This window comes from Atta colombica, unplaced genomic scaffold (assembly GCF_001594045.1).
Source record: "Atta colombica isolate Treedump-2 unplaced genomic scaffold, Acol1.0 scaffold233, whole genome shotgun sequence".
In the NCBI taxonomy this organism is placed as follows: domain Eukaryota; kingdom Metazoa; phylum Arthropoda; class Insecta; order Hymenoptera; family Formicidae; genus Atta; species Atta colombica.
The window spans coordinates 346,500-352,804 of record NW_017259331.1 but is presented as its reverse complement, the minus strand read 5'-3'; the positions used below and the strand labels follow the sequence as shown (position 1 = coordinate 352,804).

Genomic DNA, 6,305 nt, shown 5'->3' with positions numbered 1-6,305 from the left:
ATCATAATTATATTATAATTAATTATAATTAAAAATAATTATGATTAATATGATAGAATAATCTTTCTCTATGTTTTTATGCCAGGAATGGTTCTATATATATAGTTTTCTGTAATAAATACGAATATGCTGCATTGTAGCCAATTTGTTGATAAGTGGATAAGTTGATATCTATCGCGGTGTAAATTGCCTCTATAATCAACTTGATATTAATGAAAATACAATAAATAAAAAACAGATAACAGATATGTACTAATTTTTATTAAAGATTGTATCTTTTATGTAATTATTTTGTAATAATCAAAATATTATTACAGAAAAACAAATTAAATTATCTTAGTTTTAGCTTATTTTAATATGGAAACATTAAATACAAAGTATTTTGTCAGAGTTAGTGTTTTGTCAAGTTGTAACTAAATATTCGCACATGTAATACAGCAAGTCTAACCTTTTCTTAATGAGCCAAAGTACTCCATCCCTACGTATGTTGTCTGATTTTGATTATTTTATTATTTACAAATTATTTCTTAAAATAACATGTTGTATTGTGATAGATGCTTTTCTTTTAATTAATAATATATCACTTAATTTACTTTCTTAAGCCGAAGAACATTACATAAGAAATTATGAAATTCTCAAAAATTTACTTGCCTTCTCCTAAGATTTTTCTTTTTTCTTCTTATATTTGTTTAATTTAAATGAATTAGGCAAAAATACCTATGTTATAAAAGAGATATTTTGCGGAGATAACTTCCATTGTTTCTTTCGTCATAAATACATAAACGTAACGCAATCAAGTTCCAGTCTTCTTTATAATATATATATGTCTTATCTGTTACGTTTTCACTTTCTAGATGGAATTAAACATTTTTAATAATATCTCGTATTTAAAAATACAAACAATGATTTATAATTAGACATAGAAATGGAAACTAAAGCATAATCTAAAGTACGTATCGTGCATTTTGGATCTGAAAAACGAATTTTTGGAAATGGGGTTTGAAGAATGTCCTCCACATAAATCGAAATAAACATAAATTATTAGGTATGGAAAAAAGTTCGTGGCGTTTTTCCCGTTAGATGGCATTAAAAAAACGCCACAAACTTTTTCCCACATCTAACATTATAAAGTTGTGTAACACATTCACTCATTTACTAATTGCATATAAAATCGGTCATTTGATTTCTTTTGAAGATTTCTATACAGAAAGAAAGAAATTTTGCTAAAGTATCTAAAAATTTATTAGCTATATAGATCTAAAAATAATTTGATTGGACCATTAAAATAATTTTGTAAGAAACTCAAGCATGATGAGAAATACTGTAAAATATTTTGATATTCCAGCAATTTTAGCGTTTTATACAATAATTATTTTGACCAATATAATAAAAAACGTAAATATATACAAAATTATGTAACACACATATTACAGAGTGTATTATAGAGTTGTGTAACACACATTTACTTACTCATTGTATATGAAATGGCTCATTTCATTTCTTTTGAAGATTTCTTACATCTATTACTAATTACGTTGCTAATAAAAACATTGACAGATTAAAAAGTCAGTCTCGCAATATTTGAACGAATAAAAAATTTGTCTAGATAATAATCGAGGAAGACCTAGATATTATATTATTGATAATTTTGTAAAAATTTCCATTAGAGTCCAAAATCAGTTTGTGAAATATTCAAATTTCTCTCTCTCAATTTCTTCGCGCAAAGACACGCCATAATATCTAAAATCGCCATTGTTTCCTTGCGATTAACACCTCTCAAACGCGAATGCTGGTCTGGTAACCGAAAATCAGAAGTTGAGTGTTTGCACGCGATACGTGATTCGAACTCGGAACGTCTATTGCATGCAGTTTCCTGGTCTTTTCGTTTCCGTGTTGACGACTGAATACATAGCTCTCGTGGTCACTTGACTTCGATCTCGCAATTCCCTAACGGACATTTCCTGACAAGTTTTCAAAATCTAGGGAAGCTAACTCGGCCAGTTAATCAAGTTCAGTTTTGCATTTGTGATTCGATGGTTCGCAAGTAGCATATAACGCACGTGCATATAACGTTTGTTACACCTCTCTGCGACAGACCTGGTACAGTCTTCTAAATGCATGTAGCATGAAAATTAACGTCTGTTTAGTAATCTGTTGTACTTTTATGTTTTATTTTTTATGTTATTGGCTCAATTATTTTGATGTAATTTCTTTCTTAAAATAAAATACTATGCGTACCAATTTTTATTACCGTCATAATTTCAAATATTTTATTCAAGTTTATATACATATCATATTTATATGTATAAATATGATACGTATAAAAAAATCACGATCTTGCATCTCAATATTTAATATTTGTAAAATTTTAATAAAGCAATAAAAATTACATTTTCACAATCAGATTGTAGAAAGTAAATAATGTAAAAGTTAACTTAAAATTGTAATTCTTCTTTCTTATTGTGCTTTCATGTTGTAATTTTTTATTACTACACTGAAAAGAAAAATTGATTGCTGCAACAATTTAGATAGTAAAATATAGCAGAGCATTTTTATATGGCTGCAGCAACTAGTTTTTAATTGTAGCAGCAAATTTTTAGTTGTGTTAGCCTATCTGCAATGTCAGTATATGATTTTGAGCTGCAACTAAAAATTTACTGCTACAAAAACTGGTTGCTGTGGCCATATAAAAATGCTCTGCTATATTTTATTACCTAAATTGTTGCAGCAACCAATCTTTTCTTTCAGCGTAGATATAATTCATTTAAAATAAAACTTTGAAATAAATTTGAAATAAGTTTTTCTTAATAAAATACTTTTTGCGTACCAAATTCCTAATTCTACAGAAAAAGAGATCTAATTTATTATACTTTACATGAAATTTATTTTATTGTAAATCATGTGTGATTTGCTATCTAAGATATTTAATAAATATTCATAATTGTGAAATTTTAATAACGAAAATTGAAAGACTTTGAGACAAATAATACTGCTATGTTAATAAAATAGAACTTAAAATAGACTTAAAATAGAACAGATATATTTAGTGTTTTGAAACTATAGCGCGACTACGGATGCATGGAACAGTACTAAAAAAATTTCATTTTATTTAAAAGCTTAAAATTACTCAAAAAGTGTCTTAATGTTTCAATTTCTTAATGTTTCAATTTTTTAATTTTACTGTCAAAAATGCATTGAAATTTACTTATAATTAAATTAAATTATTAAGTTATTGCAAGAGAGAGAGAAAGAGAGAGATGGAACAAATTATATTCTACAGTATATAAGATGTGCAATTTTGGAGATAAATAGGTGAAATACTTATATACTGTGCTTTATTATTTCGGACTTTGATAAAATAAGAGCTTATGTAAAATAGCTTTGAATTCTTAAAAACTTCTCTATCATAAAAAAGCACTAAAGTAACTATGGTCTTATATTGCAGCTCTCAATTTTCTGTTTCTGATACTGTATCTTGTTTCGTGGATAATAATGATTAATGTTTGCGCGCGTGACATCCATTAGGACCTGATTAGGGAAATGATGTAACGTACTCTATTCCTGACAGTCCGCGTTACTCTCAATATTCCGTGGCGAATAACTCAGAATTTTTAGAATTAATCCCCGAGAACGCGCATAAAGCGTGACTTGCATCGCGCATATCTTGCGCTCATGCGCCAAATCAAGACCGTATACATCGCGAAAGTTACCATCGTTTCGAAATTATCTATTCTCGCTATATCGCTATATCTTTCTCATATTCTTTATTAGCTAGGAAAAAAATCAGGTTGTCTCATAAATTTATTTTCTGAGATCACAGATATTTTAGAAAAATTTAGATAAATTCTTTGAATGTATTAATTTCCCATATTATTACATAATTCTGTATGTATAGAAACGTGCATGATAAAACGAAAATTTTCCTTAACTTCATCGTACATTTAGACTATTTAGAGTAAATTTTTTGCGGTCATTTAATTCAAAATTTAAACTTTTGCATATTATATTCATGCCTATCTTGATAATTACATTTATCAGAGAAATCGATACTTAAAAATTTTTAATTTTATTATTCAAAATTTAATTATATATAACGCATATATAATATAGAAACAAATGCAGTAAACTATTGTGAGAAATTTATCCTAAGTATAGGATCCAACAGGATCATAGTTGGCAAAGATAATATTTTTTTTAAAAGAACAAAACATATTTTTTATACATTTTTTAATGCTCCATACATGTTTTAAATAGTATTATATAAAAAAAACATGTTTTATCATGTAAAAATCGATTAAATATGTTTTAAATAGTTTAAAACATGTTTAAAATATGATTTTTACCAATACTGAGGACACTCGTTTCCATCTTGCAATCGATATCGTCCGTTATACGGAATCTGCACGTGGATGGGCTTCGACTTCGCTTATCGAGTCGCCAGATACGGTCCTGACAAGGTAGGTTGGTGGCGGAAGCCGCGACACAAAGAGGCATCTTTCGCCGTCATCCACGATGGGCTGAAGTCGCGGTTTCGCTGTTTCGCTTGGCTTATTGCGCGACGCAGCACTCGCGATTAAAGTGCGCCGCGTCGTCATCGCCGCCGTCGCCGCCGCCGTTGTCTGTCATCGTCACCGTCGACCGCATCGTGAACTCGTCTCGCATCAGCAACACGACGGTTCATAGGGGATACCCGGGATATCAGACGCTTTCCCGAGGGTGGGCGGTGTCAGGTTAGGTTCCCGTCCAAGGGTGAGTCTGACAATTTCAGAGCATTAACACGCTGATTTCCATATATAATTAGTTTGCATCTCTTTGTTTAATTGATTTGCCAATTCTCGTTGAATAATTTAGAAATTAGAGATTATACAAACAATTATGGCTATCCAAGTTTGATCAACAATGTGACGCTAATAGAACGATTCTGCGTCTTTTCTGATGAATCAAGCATTGCTTTGTTTACGTTATGCTTTTCCCGGAGCAATTTCTCTGCGCTTTTTGTCTTACTTTTTGCATCTTTATCTTTCTTTTTGGAAAAAATTTCTAGTTGCCAGAAAAAAATCCTAAAATTTTTTATTAATTGTTTTCAAGTAAATAAGATAAAATTAGATATGAGATAATCGTAAGATTGAATTTATTTGCTTTTCATCTGTTATCTGTTATTAAATTGATATTTATTACTCGTTTATCGGCATAGTTAATATTATGGTATAATTCTAAAAAGATTACACTATACAACTATAATTAATTAATATTTCACGGTTTGCATTATATAATTTAAATAATCGATATCGAACAGATTAATACTAATCGTTTATTTTAATAAATAATTAGTGAATGTAAAGCATATCAAATTATGTTAAATGTTAAATATTATCTTCGATAGTTGCATAGGATTTTATGTCTAATAATAACTTTTATGCTTACTAATAATTCTATATATTACGTCTTTACTACTTGCTACTTTTAAACCTTCTACTATTTCTATTAAATGGATGTTTTAATTTATTTTAGTTTATTAAGTCCATTTTAGACAATCTATAATGTGCTTGGAATTTCAAGATATAATAGAATTCTATTCATAGCTTTATATGTTATATCTTTCGTGATGTATATATTGTGACGTATTTTATATCTCTACGTGTATTGTACTCCTGATATTTTCATATTTTTTCCTTATTTATTAAAAGGGCGCATAAAATTATAAATAGAATTTACTCTTGAATTCTGAGATGAATATAAAATAGACTTAAGAATGAATATAATAATTATTCAAATTTTCAATTCCATAATTTAGTTTCAAAATTTTGATAAATCCACAGCAAATTAAATAAAATAAATGTTTTTTTATAAAATATATTTTTTACTTAAATTTTTTGCTTTCTGTTATATTGGCGACATGATGCGTTTAAAATATATAATTTTAAATAAGCTAAAAGGAACTTTTTACTCTCTCGTTCCCTCAGCCTCGCTATGTTTGGTTACGCATGAGAGCAAGCAACACGCAATCTAATCCGTAATTTTGCTCGTTCTATTCTCTGTATCTGAACCGCTTTGTACCTGTGAAAAGGGCGAGGTTCATGATGTGTTTCAGAATCGTAGCTTGAAATTAATTCCAACGAGCATGAAAGTTCCACTTTGAGTTCACTTTAGATCTGCTTTTCATGTATTCAGAATTTACGAAAGAATTTTATTTATAATTTTATATACCGAAAATTTAAAGAATTAGAAATATAAAAATATTAAATTACACACATATATCGAAATACACAACATATGATATTATAATCGAAATTCTATTTTAAAAT

The 6,305-nt window shown here is 28.5% G+C and overlaps 1 protein-coding gene across 1 annotated transcript in view; it reads left to right on the top strand.

The window, feature by feature from the left end:
• The first annotated feature begins 4,513 nt into the window (after window positions 1–4,513).
• LOC108688453 overlaps window positions 4,514–6,305 on the top strand; it is an 8,686-nt gene continuing 6,894 nt past the window's right edge. Inside the window, exon 1 of the mRNA XM_018194718.1 lies at window positions 4,514–4,749. The gene's annotated coding sequence lies outside the window, so the exon portion shown is untranslated. The remainder of the gene's footprint in view (window positions 4,750–6,305) is intronic.